The sequence below is a fragment of the Schistocerca serialis genome, chromosome 3, assembly GCF_023864345.2.
Source record: "Schistocerca serialis cubense isolate TAMUIC-IGC-003099 chromosome 3, iqSchSeri2.2, whole genome shotgun sequence".
Taxonomy (NCBI): Eukaryota; Metazoa; Arthropoda; class Insecta; order Orthoptera; family Acrididae; genus Schistocerca; species Schistocerca serialis.
This window is the reverse complement of record NC_064640.1, coordinates 1,013,752,260-1,013,768,717: the sequence shown is the minus strand read 5'-3', so window position 1 is coordinate 1,013,768,717 and position 16,458 is coordinate 1,013,752,260. Positions and strand designations below refer to the sequence as shown.

The 16,458-nt window shown below is 45.9% G+C and overlaps 1 protein-coding gene across 1 annotated transcript in view; it reads right to left on the bottom strand.

The window, feature by feature from the left end:
• Nucleotides 1-16,458, bottom strand: part of LOC126471474 (N-fatty-acyl-amino acid synthase/hydrolase PM20D1-like) — a 248,749-nt gene that overhangs the window by 186,387 nt on the left and 45,904 nt on the right. The window lies entirely within an intron of this gene.

Below are 16,458 nucleotides of genomic sequence, written 5' to 3'. Positions count from 1 at the left end.
TATTATTGCGAACTTTATATTTCGAAACTGCTGAGGAGGAGGAGGAGGAAATTAGTGTTTAACCTCCCGTCGACAACGAGGTCATTAGAGACGGAGCGCAAGCTCGGGTGAGGGAAGGATGGGGAAGGAAATCGGCCGTGCCCTTTCAAAGGAACCGTCCCGGCACTTGCCTGAAGCGATTTAGGGAAAGCACGGAAAACCTAAATCAGGATGGCCGGAGACGGGATTGAACCGTCGTCCTCCCGAATACGAGTCCAGTGCGAAACTGCTGACACTATAATTATTTTCTACAAGTAGTAAGAGATGTTTCTCATTTAGTTCCTATCTTTAGAAATTCTAAAGCACTCAAGTTTCTAGTTGATGACTGACTCTATTGATTTTTACTATGTTTTCAATAATTTTATAGAGAATATTTCTATTAAGGTATTTTTTGTAATCAAGTTCCTATTTTTTTCCAAAGTACTTAATATTCTTACTTATTGACTATAAAAATAAAAAAACGTGTTATAACAATTATTACATGTGTTTAATTGATAAAACTTTTTCCCATTATTCATTTTTTATTTTACCCCGAAAAATCGATATTTGGAGGGTGGGGTCTGATCCAACCCCACCTTACCGTTTATGTCAGGAAACTTCACCTTACCGTTAGAGGGTTAATAGATTTGCACACATTCTGTCTACTGGTTACTGTGCTCACGATGGGATGTGACTACCTCTGGCAGCAATACAGACCTGGCAACGACGGAGCATGTTTGAATAACGTCATCAACGTCATGTTGAGGCAATAACGCCCATTCTTACTGCGGAAATGCTCGCAAGTCTTTTAGATTGGTTTGTGGATGCTGTTACGATGCAACCCGTCTCCATAGTGCATCCCAGACATGCTTTACGGGATTCAAATCGGGTGAGCGAGCAGACCAGCCATACGTGCAATATATTCTGTTTCCAAGAAAACATCAACCACTTGTGCTCTACGAGGTCGAGCATTATCGGCCATCAGTATGAAGTCTGGGTGCACAGCACATCGCGACACCAATACATGATGTCCCAAGAGACCTCATCACGATACCTGACAGCAGTTAAACCTTTGATTCACCATACAATTTCATGTGGTAGTGTTCGAGTGATCAACATAATCCCTGTCCACACCTCGGTATCTGTCTCTTTCCACAATGTTTGCGTCTCGAAATCGGGTTCCACATTCCCTTCAGATGCGAATCCGTTGAGAATATCTCTCCCGACCAAATCAGGAGTCATCTGTGAAAAGAGCAAGTCAAGGTGGCATATTGACGACTCCACTCTTGATGTTCCCTTCTGTACAGACGCGTCAGAGGACACATACAGCAGGCTCCCGACAATAAAAACCATTGTGTCAAAGCCTTCTCTACACGGTTTGCCTCGGTACTGCACATCCAGTGGATGCTTCGAGGTCAGATGCACGTTGCTTCGCAGTACTAAGGCAGTACCATCGTACCCTTACAGCCAAATAACGGTCCTCTCTCTCTGATGCCACACTTGGTCGGCCCTGCTCTGGTCTTCGTGATACAGTTTCAGTATCTATAAACTGTCGCCTGATACGAGAAATAACAGTAGGCTTGACATTAAGCCATCGTGAGTTTGCGACTGTGCTGCTTCCATTCTACCTGTGGTCCTCCACTGTAGAGTGTCTGGTACGCGTCTTCCTTGTGACTGTGTACACAGCGATTGTGCATATGGGGCTACCCACCAAACACTACCCTATTAGATAGGTGCCCCGACATGAGAGTTGGCGTGGTTTTCCGTTGACCGAAATGCCATCTTCCGTGCAGAACAGGATCGTACGAACAACTGTTAACAGTTTGTATGATTATATCTTGAATTATACACGGGTGGGGAAATAGCAGTTTGTAGCTTTAATTTTGGACACCAATGTACTTTCTATATTAATAAAGAACACTCTAGAGCTTGAACAGAAATATTCTGGAATCAGAGCCAGGGGACCTATGGACCGATTTCTACTGCTCCTGTACAACATTCAGGACCTGTTCAAATGGCTCTGAGCACTATGGGACTTAACTTCTTAGGTTATCAGTCCTCTAGAACTTAGAACTATTTAAACCTAACTAACCTAAGGACATCACACACATCCATGCCCGAGGCGGAATTCGAATCCGCGACCGTAGCGGTCACGCGGTTCCAGACTGTAGCGCCTAGAACCGCTCGGCCACGCCGGCCGGCGGACCTGTTCAAGTGCAATGCTTTGATACATCAGTAGATTCAAATGGAATACAGTTTTTCATGTACATGGTCACTCCCCATCTCCACAAAGATCACTTGAAAAATAGCCAGTATAGGGAACCTCTGAACTGTCACATTGTTTAAGTTGTGCTCTGATATACAAAAATTGTCAGAGTTAACATCTACAACAGGCTCGTCCAAACTTTGCCCCTGGGGCGCTAGCGCCCGGGATCGCCCGAGGCCAGCGCCTCGAGCGAATTCAAATTTTGTTGCAGTGGTCGAGCCGTGTCGCTTAGCTGACCGTGCGGTCCGCCCGCCGTGCCTCGCCATGCCGCTGTACTTGCACTTCGTACGGAAGACAGACCGACACGCCAGCAGAGGTCAAAAGCATTCATACGACACGAAGCCGTAAGTCAACAGACGTAAGGCTGCAGTGGATCGAGTGGTCAACAGCAGCAGAAAAAAAGCAGAGGAGCGGCACGTCCGCACTATTTAAACCCGAGTAGGAAATTAAGTTTTTTTTGTACTACTGTCGAAAATCACGTCAAATGTTTAGTATGTCATCGGAACCGCATGTATTAAAAAAAAGTATTCGATTGAACGGCACTTTAGTACCTGTCGCAAATATCAGTTCGAAAATTTGTCGTAAGAGGAACGCCAGTCAAAGCTTGAAGAACTAAAAGAAAATTGCAAGCAGCATTACAGTGAAGTAAATGTTTCATATGAAGGGCTTATTTCAATAGTGGTACAAGATACAGCGTCCTAAAATTAAATGAGCGCTGAAAAATCTGCAGTTGAGATACCAGAAATATTCAAGCATATGGTTTCTTGCTAGAGATGAACCTTTCTTTCTGTTTGTTTGGCTCATTAATTTCAGAAGTATTATAGACAGAAAAGTGGACGTAATGGACTTGCACCACTATTGAAATAAGCCCTTCATATCGTATGACTATAATAAATAAAGATGATAAATAAAACTAAATTTTATAATCTGTCACTTAGCGATGTGCCAGTTATCGAATATCAGAATGTCAGCAACAAAGAACATTTCTTTTCGGTTAATTTTTATATTTGGGTTGATTTAATCGCATCGCACAGTCATAAGAAAAAGTTTCAGGTGCGTTACTTTTTTCCACTTTCTGAAAAGCCGTCATAAACGCTCTCTCGGACAGCAAAGTGTCAAAGAGTCATTCTTTGTTTTTGTGTATTTGTGTTTTGATGTATGGGAAGATATATGTTGCAGTTTGATCTATGTTTATAACTAATGTTTATAATTAATTAAAACGCAAATATTCCAATAGATAAAAATTTATTTTGCGATCGCATTTCGTTTTCCTTCCTAGCGTCTATGACCAGTTTTCAGAGGAACTGGGGAAAAACGTAGCTAAAACAAATCTATTTTGTTAGTTTTTTATTTGGGTTTCAATGAATGAAACAATTAATTGTTAAAATTATAGGAGCAGGAAACAGGTGGGCAAAGTTTGCGCGTAAGTTACAAATGCTCGCTGGGAATTGTGAAAGCAGGGAAACCTTTTGCGGCTGGGAATCTTATCAAGGGTTGCCTGATCGAGTCGGCGGCTTGTATTGTCCTGCAGACCTCACGGAAAAATTTGAAAAAAATAGCTCTTTCACCTCAAACTGTTGCTCGTCGAGTCGAAGATATGGCCTCAGATATGGAGCAGCAATTAACGGAGAGAGAGAGAGAGAGAGAGAGAGAGAGAGAGAGAGAGCGGCAAACTTCGTTTTATTTTCTATCGCTCTTGAAGAGTCGACGGACGTTACGGTCACATCTAAGCTCGTCATATTCATTCGGCGTGTCGACGAAAATCTGTGTCACCGAAGGATTTTTCGACCTTATACGATTAAAAGACACAATCATGGGTTTGGATATTTTTCTAGCCGTGGAAAACGTGTTCGAGTCAGTGGGTTTAAAGTGGGAACGCCTGACCAGTGTAACAACAGATTGCTGAGTTACGTCAGGTCAAAAATGGCTGAAGTCTTCTGTTCCTTAATCGCGGCAGTCCATTGTCTGATACACCAGGAGGCACTATGTGCGAAGATCGTCAACATAAAAAAATGTTATGGACACAGTTGTTCCAACGGTTAATTATCTTCGCCCGCATTGACTCACACATCGCCAATTTAAAGTATTTCTTGCTGATATCGAATTGGAATATCCGGTCATCCCTTACCACGCCGAAGCAAGATGGCTGAGCAGAGGGAAGGTGTTTCATCGGTTTTTCTCCTTGAGGGACGAAATCAATACCTTTTTGGAAATAAAAGGACGTCCAGAAGAATTACTTAGTGATCCTAAGTGGGTGGCGAATTGGGCTTTTTTGAGTGACCTAACTGGTCATTTAAATACTTTCAACATTTCAATCCAAGGTGAAAATCACTCTGTTGTTGATTTAATGCAGAAGATTCAAGCACTTAAAAAAATACTTATTTTGTGGCAAAAACAGTTGCGCGAGCAGAATTGTGGACACTTCCCTGCATTAGACAGCGTTAAAGATGATGCCAATTTTTCAGATTTATGTTCAAATCACTTGTGAATTACAAGAAGAGTTTGAAAACATTTTTTAGATATGAGTGAGCTTCAACCGGCCTTAAGACATATTTGCCACCCATTTTCCCTTCGGGCAGAGGACGTCTCACAAGTATTTCAACTAGAGCTGATTGACCTGCGATATCCGCCTGAAGGGCCGCATTCTTATGGGTAAAACTTTGGATGACTTTTACAGGCGTTTTCCACGAGAGAAATATCATCTTTTGCACCAGCACGCCGCCAAAGTTCTCTCAATGTTTGGTTCCACGTATATTTGTGAGCGCTTTTTCTCCCTTTTAAAGTCTGCTAAGACTAAGAACTGTTCACGACTTAGCGACAAAAATTTGACTAATTCTTTGAGGTTAGCAGTCTCCCGGAATATTGTACCAAACCTAGACAAAATCAGTTCCTCTAAAAAGAAGAATGTGTAAAGTGTTAATGGTCTTCTTTAACAGTGTTGACTGTAGGGATTAAAGGTCTTTACAACCTTAATTCTATTTTTAATAGGATTTCAAACTTGAGCAATTAAAATTATTGCTTACAAAACAGCAATCTAAGGATCCGATGTATAAACTCTGAAAAGGGATACAAAAAGCTGTAGCACGGAGTACAACAAAAAAATATTTACTTGTAACTGCTAAGAGGAAGAATGAGACTCTATATCCCTTACGTAAAATTATTTCTAAAACAGAATATTTATGACACTAGTTCATTTAAGAAATTGATATATCTTTCAGAAGACGCATACTGTACATATGAGGAGTGTTCATGTACAATACTAATAGAATCAACCTGTGGGTCAGAAAACTACTCAGCTGTTCTTCGATTCTTGTTTTGGATATTGTTTTCCAAAGGTTTGCGCAGTAATTCTGCCACACGAACACTAATTGTTACCTAATAAACAGTAATTGGTTTGCTTGTTTTACCGCTCATCTACCACTTCTACAGAGATGCGCTTCCTCTGTTATTCTGTTTGCATTGGATCTGACCGCGGGACAGTCCAAGGCAGAGCAGTGCTGTGCGGCCTCACTCGCTCCGCAGCTCTCTCTCTCTCTCTCTCTCTCTCTCTCTCTCTCTCTCGCTCGCTCCTGTGCCGACACTAGCGACACGCGGTCACGGACGGGGCGCTGAACTACACTGCCTTGCGCGGACCTTTGTTAGAGTGAGTTCCCTTATGTAGGAATACCTATCAGCTGACTTCAGTCTAAAAAAGCTGCAGCTCTAACACCAACTACTACAGTAACTCACCCATAAATGATCCCTCCACCCCCAACTACACTGTTACCTACAACCTTTGCCATCCCTTTCCTCTACTTGCTGAGTAGAGGCCAGTGATACCCAATCTATCGACAGACTCAGCTGGCACCACTACAATGTGAGCCATACGCTTCTCATCATAAGTGCCTTCTCAAGCCCCCATGCTAATACACCTAACAACTATATCAAGATGAGGCCAATCATGACACAAAGAGCGCCGGCCGGAGTGGCCGAGCGGATCTAGGCGCTACAGTCTGGAACCGAGCGGATCTAGGCGCTACAGTCTGGAACCGAGCGGTTCTAGGTGCTACAGTCTGGAACCGCGCGACCGCTACGGTCACAGGTTCGAATCCTGCCCCGGGCATGGATGTGTGTGATGTCCTTGGGTTAGTTAGGTTTAAGTAGTTCTAAGTTCTAGGGGACTGATGACCTCAGAAGTTAAGTCCCACAGTGCTCAGAACCATTTGATTGGTTGGTTGGTTGGTTTGGGGGATTAAAGGGACCAGACTGCGACGGTCATCGGTCCCTTTTTCCAAAAAATTAAAACCACCCAAAGAGAATAAAAACGAACAGCAGGAAAGACGTCACACGACACAGGACAAGAAATACTCCTACAGAGATCAGACAAAACAAATTAAAATCACACAGAGTGTGACGGTGGTTGGCCAACCATAGAGATAAAAAGGAAAAGCCAACCACCGAGAACACATTAAAAACTCAGCGTAAAATCGTAGGCCAATGGCCAGATTCAACACAAAAGAACAGAACAAACACTCAGAGAAAACGATAAAAAAACCCTGCCCGAATAAAACGTAAAACTAAGCCAGCCATAACAGGGTCATCAGATAAAAGGGCAGGGAGCGTATCAGGCAGCGCAAATGTCTGCCTGACCACAGCTAAAAGGGGACAGGCCAACAAACTGTGGGCCACTGTCAAAGCCGCCCCGCAGCGACATAGAGGAGGGTCCTCCCGGCGCAGTAAATAATTGTGTGTCAGCCGGGAGTGGCCAATGCGGAGCCGACAAAGGATGACTGAGTCCCTGCGGTTGGCTCGCATGGATGACCGCCACACAGTCGTCGTCTCCTTAATGGCACGGAGTTTATTGGGCGTAATCCGATCGCGCCATTTTGCGTCCCAAAGCGCAAAAACTTTTCGGCGAAGGACTGCCCGCAAATCAGTCTCTGGGAGGCCAACATCCAGAGATGGTTTACTCGTGGCCTCTTTCGCCAGGCGGTCAACATGTTCATTGCTCGGGATACCGACATGACCGGGGGTCCACACAAAGACCACAGAGCGGCCGCAACGGGCAAGAGTATGCAGGGACTCTTGGATAGCCATCATCAGACGAGAACGAGGGAAACACTGGTCGAGAGCTCATAAACCGCTCAGGGAATCGCTACAGATAATGAAGGACTCACCTGAGCAGGAGCGGATATACTCTAGGGCATGAAAGATGGCGACCAGCTCAGCAGTGTAAACGCTGCAGCCATCCTGCAAGGAACGTTGTTCGGAATGGTCCCCTAGAGTGAGCGCATACCCGACATGACCAGCAACCATCGAACCGTCAGTGTAAACAATGCCAGAGCCCTGATACGTGGCCAGGATGGAATAAAAGCGGCGGCGGAAAGCCTCTGGAGGGACTGAGTCCTTCGGGCCCTGTGCCAAGTCGAGCCGAAGGCAAGGGCGAGGAACACACCATGGGGGTGTATGCAAAGTGGCCCGGAAAGGAGGTGGAACAGTGAAAACCCGAAGCCTGGAGAGAAGCTCTTTGACGCGGACCGCAATTGTACAACCAGACCGGGGCCGACGTTCTGGCAGATGGACGACCGATCGCGGGAACAGGAGACGATAGTTTGGATGCCTGGGCAAGCTTAAAACATGGGCAGCATAAGCGGCCAGCAAACGTTGGCGTCGTAACCGCAGTGGAGGGACACTTGCCTCCACTAGTACGCTGTCCACAGGGCTGGTGAAGAAAGCACCAGTGGTAAGGCGTATCCCGCTGTGGAGAATTGGGTCCAGCACCCGCAACGCAGATGGGGATGCTGAGCCATAAGTCAGGCTCCCATAATCCAGACGGGACTGGATTAATGCCTGGTAGAGCCGCAACAGGGTAGATCGGTCGGCACCCCAGCGGGTGTGGCTCAAGCATCTCGGAGCGTTTAGCTGCCGCCAACACGTCTGTTTAAGCTGCCGGATATGAGGCAGACAAGTCAACCGGGCATCGAAAACCACCCCCAAAAACCTGTGGGTCTCCACCACAGCAAGAAGTTCGTTGTCAAGAGAAAGCCGCGGCTTAGGATGGACCGTTCGGCGCCGGCAGAAATGCATAACGCGGGTCTTGGCAGCCGAAAACTGAAAACCATGCGCTGCAGCCCAAGACTGCGCCTGGTGGATTGCGCCCTGTAGCTGACGTTCAGCAGCTGCAATGCCAATAGAGCTGTAGTATAGGCAGAAGTCGTCAGCATACAGGGAAGTGGAGACAGAATTTCCCACGGCCGCAGCGAGCCCGTTAATGGCTATTAAAAACAGGCAGACACTTAAAACAGAACCCTGTGGCACGGCGTTCTCCTGGACGTGGGAGGAACTATATGAGGCTGCGACTCGCACGCGGAAGGTACGATACGACAGGAAATTACGGATAAAGATCGGCAGAGGGCCCCGAAGACTCCATCCACGAAGCGTAGAAAGGATGTGATGACGCCATGTCGTATCGTACGCCTTCCGCATGTCGAAAAAGACAGCGACCAGGTGCTGACGGCGGGCAAAGGCAGTACGGATGGCCGACTCCAGGCTCACCAGATTGTCGGCGACGGAGCGGCCTTTACGGAACCCACCCTGAGACAGAGCCAGGAGGCTCTGAGACTCCAGTACCCAATGCAAGCGCCGGCTCACCATCCGTTCGAGAAGCTTGCAAAGAACGTTGGTGAGGCTAATGGGGCGGTAGCTGTCCACCTACAAAGGGCTCTTGCCCGGTTTCAGAACGGGGATGACAATGCTCTCCCGCCATTGCAACCGAAACTCACCCTCGACCCAGAGACGGTTGTACAGGTCGAGGACGCGTCGCTTGCAGTCCACTGAAAGGTGTTTCAGCATCTGACAGTGGATGCTATCTGACCCAGGAGCGGTACCAGGGCAAGCGGCAAGGGCACTGTGAAATTCCCACTCACTGAATGGAGCGTTGTAGGATTCAGAAGTGTGGGTGCGAAAAGAAAGGCTCCAACGTTCCATCCGCTCTTTAATGGAGTGGAAGGCCTGGGGGTAATTCGCAGAAGCGGAACTCATAGCAAAATGCTCTGCTAAGTGGTTTGCAATGACGTCGGAGTCAGTACAAACTGCTCCATTCAGTGAGAGCGCAGGGACACTGATAGGTGTCCGATAGCCGTACACGCGTCAAATCTTGGCCCAGACCTGCGATGGAGTGACATGGAGGCCAATGGTGGACACATACCGCTCCCAGCACTCCTGCTTGCTTTCGCGGATAAGGCGGCGGACCCGCGCACGCAGCCGTTTGAAGGTGATCAGGTGTTCAATGCAGGGATGTCGCTTGTGACGCTGTAGCGCCCGCCGGCGATCTGTAATCGCTGCAGCGATCGCAGGCGACCACCAAGGCACAGTCCGCCGCCGAGGGGACCCAGGAGGGGGGAATGGCAGATTCGGCGGCAGTAACGATGCTGGTGGTGACCGATTGAACCACCGCATCAATGTCATCAGTAGAGAGAGGCTCAAGAACGGCAGTGGAGGAGAACAAGTCCCAGTCAGCCTTATTCATAGCCCATCTGCTAGGGCGCCCAGAAGAGTGACGCTGTGGTAGTGACAGAAATATCGGAAAGTGGTCACTACCACACAGGTCGTCATGCACACTCCATTGGACAGACGGTAAGAGGCTAGGGCTACAGATTGAAAGGTCAATGGCTGAGTATGTGCCATGCGCCACACTGAAATGTGTGAAGGCACCATCATTTAAAATCGAGAGATCGAGCTGCGACAATAAATGCTCAACGGCGGCGCCTTGACCTGTTGCCACTGACCCACCCCACAGAAGGTTATGGGTGTTGAAGTCGCCCAATAGCAAGAAAGGTGGCGGCAATTGGGATATCAGCGCAGCCAGGACATGCTGCGAGACATCACCATCTGGTGGAAGGTAAAGACTGCAGACGGTAACAGCCTGTGGCGTCCACACCCGAACAGCGACAGCCTCTAAAGGTGTATGGAGAGGGACAGACTCGCTGTGCAGAGTGTGAAGGACACAGAGGCAGACGCCACCAGACACCCTTTCATATGCTGCCCGGTTCTTACAATAACCCCGATAGCCACGGAGGGCAGGGGTTTGCATTGCTGGAAACCAAGTTTCCTGAAGAGCAATGCAGAAGAAAGGGTGAAGGCTGATAAGTTGGCGGAGCTCAGCTAGATGGTGGAAGAAACCGCTGCAGTTCCACTGGAGGATGGTATTGTCCTTTGCAGAGAAAGGCGTGACGGGACTGGCAAGGCAGATTACGCCGCTGGGTCACCTGCTGCCTCCGATGGAGCACCCGTGCAAGTGCTATCCATTGCATTTGAGGGATCGGCGAGATCGAGGTCCTCAGCGGACCCAAGGATCTCCACCTCATCGTCAGACGCAGAGCTTTTACGTAGCGGTGGAGTAGGTGGCACCGCAGGTGTCTTGGACTTACAGGTCTTCAAAGTCGTTTTCTCTCGCTGTTCCTTTGGTTGCCGTTGTTGAGAGGGCTTATTGGAGTCAGTCTCTGGGACCAACGAGGATCGCGAAGCCCGTCGACCAGCGACCCGTGGCTTCTTCAGCCACTGGTTGGTGTCTGCTGTGCCGCTGGTAGGAACCTGGGAAGGGAGTGACCCAAGGGATCCCTTCCGAGCGAGAGAAGCCAAAGAAGACTTACGCTTCTCCGGCTTAGAAGTGGGGACTGGTGTCTCTGGTGATTTAGTGGGTGCTGCTCCCGAGGTAGATGGTGTGGGAGGAACAGCGAGAGAAGGGGCCCCCATCGTCAAGGGGGCAGGTGAGGTCCTCTGACTCTGAGAGCTGACTGTATATCTTGCAGCTGAGGGAGCTGGAGCAGGAGTGACAGTGGAGGCATAAGATGACATCATGCGCACGGGATGTAGCCGTTCAAATTTCCGCTTAGCCTTGGTGTAAGTCAGTCGGTCCAAGGTCTTATATTCCATGATTTTGGGTTCTTTCTGTAAGATACTGCAGTCCGGCGAGCAAGGGGAATGAGGCTCTCCACAGTTGACACAGACGGGAGGCGGAGCACATGGAGTATCGGGATGAGATGGGCGTCCACAATCTTGACGTGTGAGGCTAGAAGTACAGCGAGAGTACATGCGACCGAACTTCCAGCACTTAAAGCACCGCATCGGGGGAGGGACGTCACACCGGTAGACCATCACCTTGACCTTCTCTGGTAAGGTATCACCTTTGAAGGCCAAGATGAAGGCACCGGTAGCTACCTGATTGTCCCTCGGACCCCGATGAACACGCCGGACGAAATGTACACCTCGGCGCTCTAAATTGGCGCGCAGCTCGTCATCAGACTGCAAAAGGAGGTCCCTATGGAAAATAACACCCTGGACCATATTTAAACTCTTATGTGGGGTGATGGTAACGTTAACATCCCCCAACTTGTCACAAGCAAGTAACCTGCGTGACTGGGCAGAGGATGCCGTTTTTATCAAAACTGACCCAGAGCGCATTTTGGACAAGCCCTCCACCTCCCCAAACTTGTCCTCTAAATGCTCTACAAAGAACTGAGGCTTCACGGATAGAAACGAGTCCCCATCAGCTCTGGTACAGACGAGATACCTGGGCGAATACACGTCACTGTCATTCATTGCCTTTCGTTCCTCCCATGGTGTGGCCAGGGATGGGAACGATTTGGGGTCATAAACGTTAGCTTTAAAATGAGCCCTCGAACGCTTACAGACTGCTGGGGCTGGCCGCCAGCGAGAGATGATGTACCACGCTTCATTGCGGGTCATCCGCCCTGATGCCACCTACTCCGACCAAGGGCCCTCCCCACGGGCGCCACCCAGCCGCAGCAATAGCCACCTGGCAGGATGGCCATTGCCGGGAGTCCTGATGCCCCAGGGAGAGGGGCATGTACTCCTTGGCATACGTGGGGAGTTAACGGCGCAGGCATCAGTAGAGCGATCCCTGTGTTGTCAGGGGGATACAACCAACAGGGTACATGGCGGTCCCACCACAACGGACTGGCTACCGTGCTGGATCTTAGGTGAAAAATGTCCAAGGTCGTCGTCGCAGTTAAAAGCAACACTGCAGAGTGAAGCGTGGTAATCGCACCCAGGGACGTATCCTCGTCCAAGAGATGGAAAACGAGCGGGACACCATTGCAACGACGAAAAATCCGGCTAAAGGTCTCAATGCACGACGGATACAGTGCACCATGTAAGGCGCCCTTCCCCAATTGGCTCGCTCTTCAGAATAATTTAGAAAGATGGAGGTCAAACTCGAGAGGGGACCATCACATAAGGCTGAAACATTTGAGACTCCTTTTAGTTGCCTCTTACGACAGGCAGGAATACCGCGGGCCTATTCTAACCCCCGAACCCGCAGGGGGGAAACCATTTGAACACAATGAGCTACATGATGTGCATATTTATGCCACCAGTTTGAGTAGCTAACTTTTCCAGGTCACTACCTGCCATACTCTCTGTCACTACGTTATTTCCTGCTCCACTCACAACCCCTACCTGATTCACTTCTGAAAAATTCCTACATAACTCCCCAATGTTATCGGTCACCTGAGCCAAACCTGCACTAGGCTTCACAATACTGGTAACCTGGTAATTACTCCCCAACATTACTTGCAACTCTTGGCCCACACCTCTGGCATGAGAAGAACCTAACAGTGAACCCTCTTATTTCTATTTGAATTTACAACAACTGACTTAGCATTCTGAAGTGTTGAGATCTGCTGCATCTTTCATATACTTAGGGATACAAGAGAATCTCTCTCACTAAATTTTGGAAATTGGTCAGATCTGTCGGTGATACACAAAGTGCATCTGTCTGATTATATCGCTCACCTAGCAGCCTTCGTACCAGCTATCAGTTCCCATTCCCCAACCCCCATCTACCTCCTCATCGTATCTAGTTTCTCCCTTGCGTTTTCTGACTGCATCTGAAGGCCACAGATCTACACTCCTGCTACATATCCCGAAATTCCACGAAAGGATCTCCCTAGAATGCCCACTGGTTTCCCCACTGAATACCCTCTCCCCAATGAAAATATTTTACACAAATCTCACACTGTAATACAGTTCTCACAAACTTATGACAATGTCCATGCTTCTCACTCATTGTAAAAATTTACAACTATCAAAAAAGTACACTTTAAATTACCTAAGTTATGCTGCTACAGTAAACCTATTGTATGAAGTTCCTACAGTACTTTAACAAAAATGCAATCATTCATTTCGCCTTAAGTACTTTTTTTTGGAGGGGGGGGGGGTAAAGTTAGCAGTATGGATACAAAATACGTACAGTCTGCTTATCATAATACATATGTATGATTATAGACTTTCATCATGAATGGTACAAAGATCAAATTTAATTTTTTCAAAGTTTAAATAAATTGTCTATCAAGCTGTTTTGGATACTATGCAAAGTTTATATTGCATCAGAGATATGTAGTCGCAGATCCTCTGGTAGAGTTAGCAAAATATACTGTATAATCCGTTCCTTTGCTAAAAGTGGTTTCTTACAAATAATATTATCTCACAGGTCTAAAGAAAAAAGAATCAATGTATAAAATAGACTTTAGCCAGCCCCTGTAAGTGCAGTTAATGTGTTGCGTGTATGAAAAAGGAAGCTGAAAGTGGAAATACATCAGAATTAAATACATGAGAACTCGAGTGAATGGTGAAAACAATTCCCACAATGGAAGAATATAAACAGAGGGTCCTTTGAGATGTGTAAGCAAGGCTTACAAATTTCTTTAAACACAGTGTATTGAAAAATCTGGATACATCAGCGGAATACAAGATTTTTGCACATACTGTAAATAGCAGTGGAAAGTGGTCACACGTTGGAGTTTCCTCCCTAGGTGGATGTTTTGGTGTGTAGAGTAGAACTATGTGTATAAAAAAGACATGCATGATACCTGTCATAATTCACAAGTATGATAACAGATCTCTGATTGCAAATGAACACATTCAATCCTGAACAGAAAAAGTAGTCTGTGTTACGATTATTTAACCCAATAGGAAATATTTCGAGTATAAAACACGTATATAGCACTAATGTTGGAATTTAACTGCCCTATAGTAGTAGAAAGCCACACACGGCTCACATACTGACAGTACTGGGGTAGCAACTGACAATATGCATACAGTGGTACTTGTGAAGCTTTAACATGGTAAGCACCAGATACAAGAGGGAGATTACTCCACATATTTATATTTTAATAAATATACAATGCTAAATATTTCCTCTATAGTCTTTAAGAGTATAATGCAGAACTAGACAGCAGCAAACTATTAAGATATCAATTCTATGCTTAAAAAGATATTTTCCACTAGGTCATACTCGAAATCATATTCTGTACTGTAAGCAACGAATTCTACACCAAAATCGCTTCATATAACAGATTCTTTTACAATTTCCGATAGTATTTTCAGTTACAGAAAAGCAAACAGAATTGCAACAATTTACTTTTCACATCACAGGAATTGCAACAATTTACTTCTCACACCACTACGTTAAAGCAAATATATTTTAAAAGAAATACTCTGCTGGCTGTAAAATCTTGCTCCGAACACCTTAGGGTTATGTAGTAGAAAAGTAAGCACGTTGCAATTTACAATTGCGTCACTGTGTATTGTATGGAAACTACATATAAGTGGTGAATGCAAGATAATTTTGTCAAAAATAAGTAAACTTCACTGTCTGTTTAAAAATGGGAGTCATTGCTCACTCAAAACTCCACACAACACGCGATTTTATAGAGACTGCAACAACAGGGAACCCATTGCCAGTCAGACGATTCCTGTATGGGGTGACACGTTTTGCGGTACTTCATAATTAGATTCGGGTATTGCAGGAGCACCTGCAGAGGATTGATGACTGGAATAGGGACCTGTATCTGGACCTCGCTCTGCACATAAATAGGTGAAGAGACCCAGTAATGCACAATTACACTATTGATGACAAATCATTAGAAACCTTCTACAATTGTAAAATACAAGGATGTAAGTGTCTCGAGCGTTCCAAGGTGGAATGACTGTTCAAAAATCAAATGTAGGAAAAGCATATACGAAGCTCAGAGTAACCTTAAGGAAATTTAATTCATACAAAAAATAAGTGGTTTACAAAACTCTTCTAAACTAACTTCTGTGTACTGACGTCAGACTCTGGTCATTAGTAGCTCACTGTAATAGAAAATGTATACAAGATCCAATGCAATGCGGTATACATGTGTTCGTTACAAATATACTAAACGAACTCCTGAAATTCCGGTGGTAGACGCTACAAAAAAGGTATTGCATAACATGGAGAGATTTATTCTTGGAAAAACCTAAGAGATCACTTTATGGGCAACACATTACTCTCTCCCAGATGCGTCATGCTAAAAGACCGCAATAAGAAAATCCGAGAATAATACTGAGGTTTACCGACAATCATTCTTTCTATGTCCCACTGGCAAGTAGAACAGGGACGCGTGTTAAATGATAGAGGGGCTGTCCATCACACACTGTAAGGAGTTTCTGATGTTATCCATTGTAAACTGTAACATCCCTATAATAATCTCTTGACTGGAAATTATTATTCCATCTTCCGACTTTGTCCCCGTAATGGAGTTCTGAAGCTCATATTTTTGTTCGCTAAAGGATCCATTGAGAGTATGCATGTCTACTTGGGAAAAAAAAAGTACCATCCCAAGTCGCAAACCATATCCAGGTCATTCTCTGCAATTTTTCGCGATAATATACTGTCAGCAGGAGACATAGAATATTACGCTGAGCTTACTCGAAACAAAATACTTAATACACACAGAATACAATTTTGTTGATCTGTTATCTGTTGCTATGCGAGTGAATTAGACATAACGTATAGCTTCATGGATCTGTGGTAACGGGTTTGTTTATAAAATAACTATTTCCTACTATTAATCATGCTTTTCTTTTTAAATGTGTTGTGCGTTTCTACATTTGGTGGTGATTGTGATGTACACATATTCTTTAAATACAGATTTTCGAAAGTTATCTCACGTGAATTGGCAAGAATTATGTTGTCTTCACGCAAACGGACTTTTCAAATGAATTTGTGATTACACATGGTTTTCCTTAAGCGTTATTCATCGTTCTTACATTACTTCTTGCACACCCATTCCACAGCTTCAGTCTTATGGTGAAATTTTGAGATGCGTAACGCTCAATAAAGAACTGTGCGATCAAGACATTTCTAT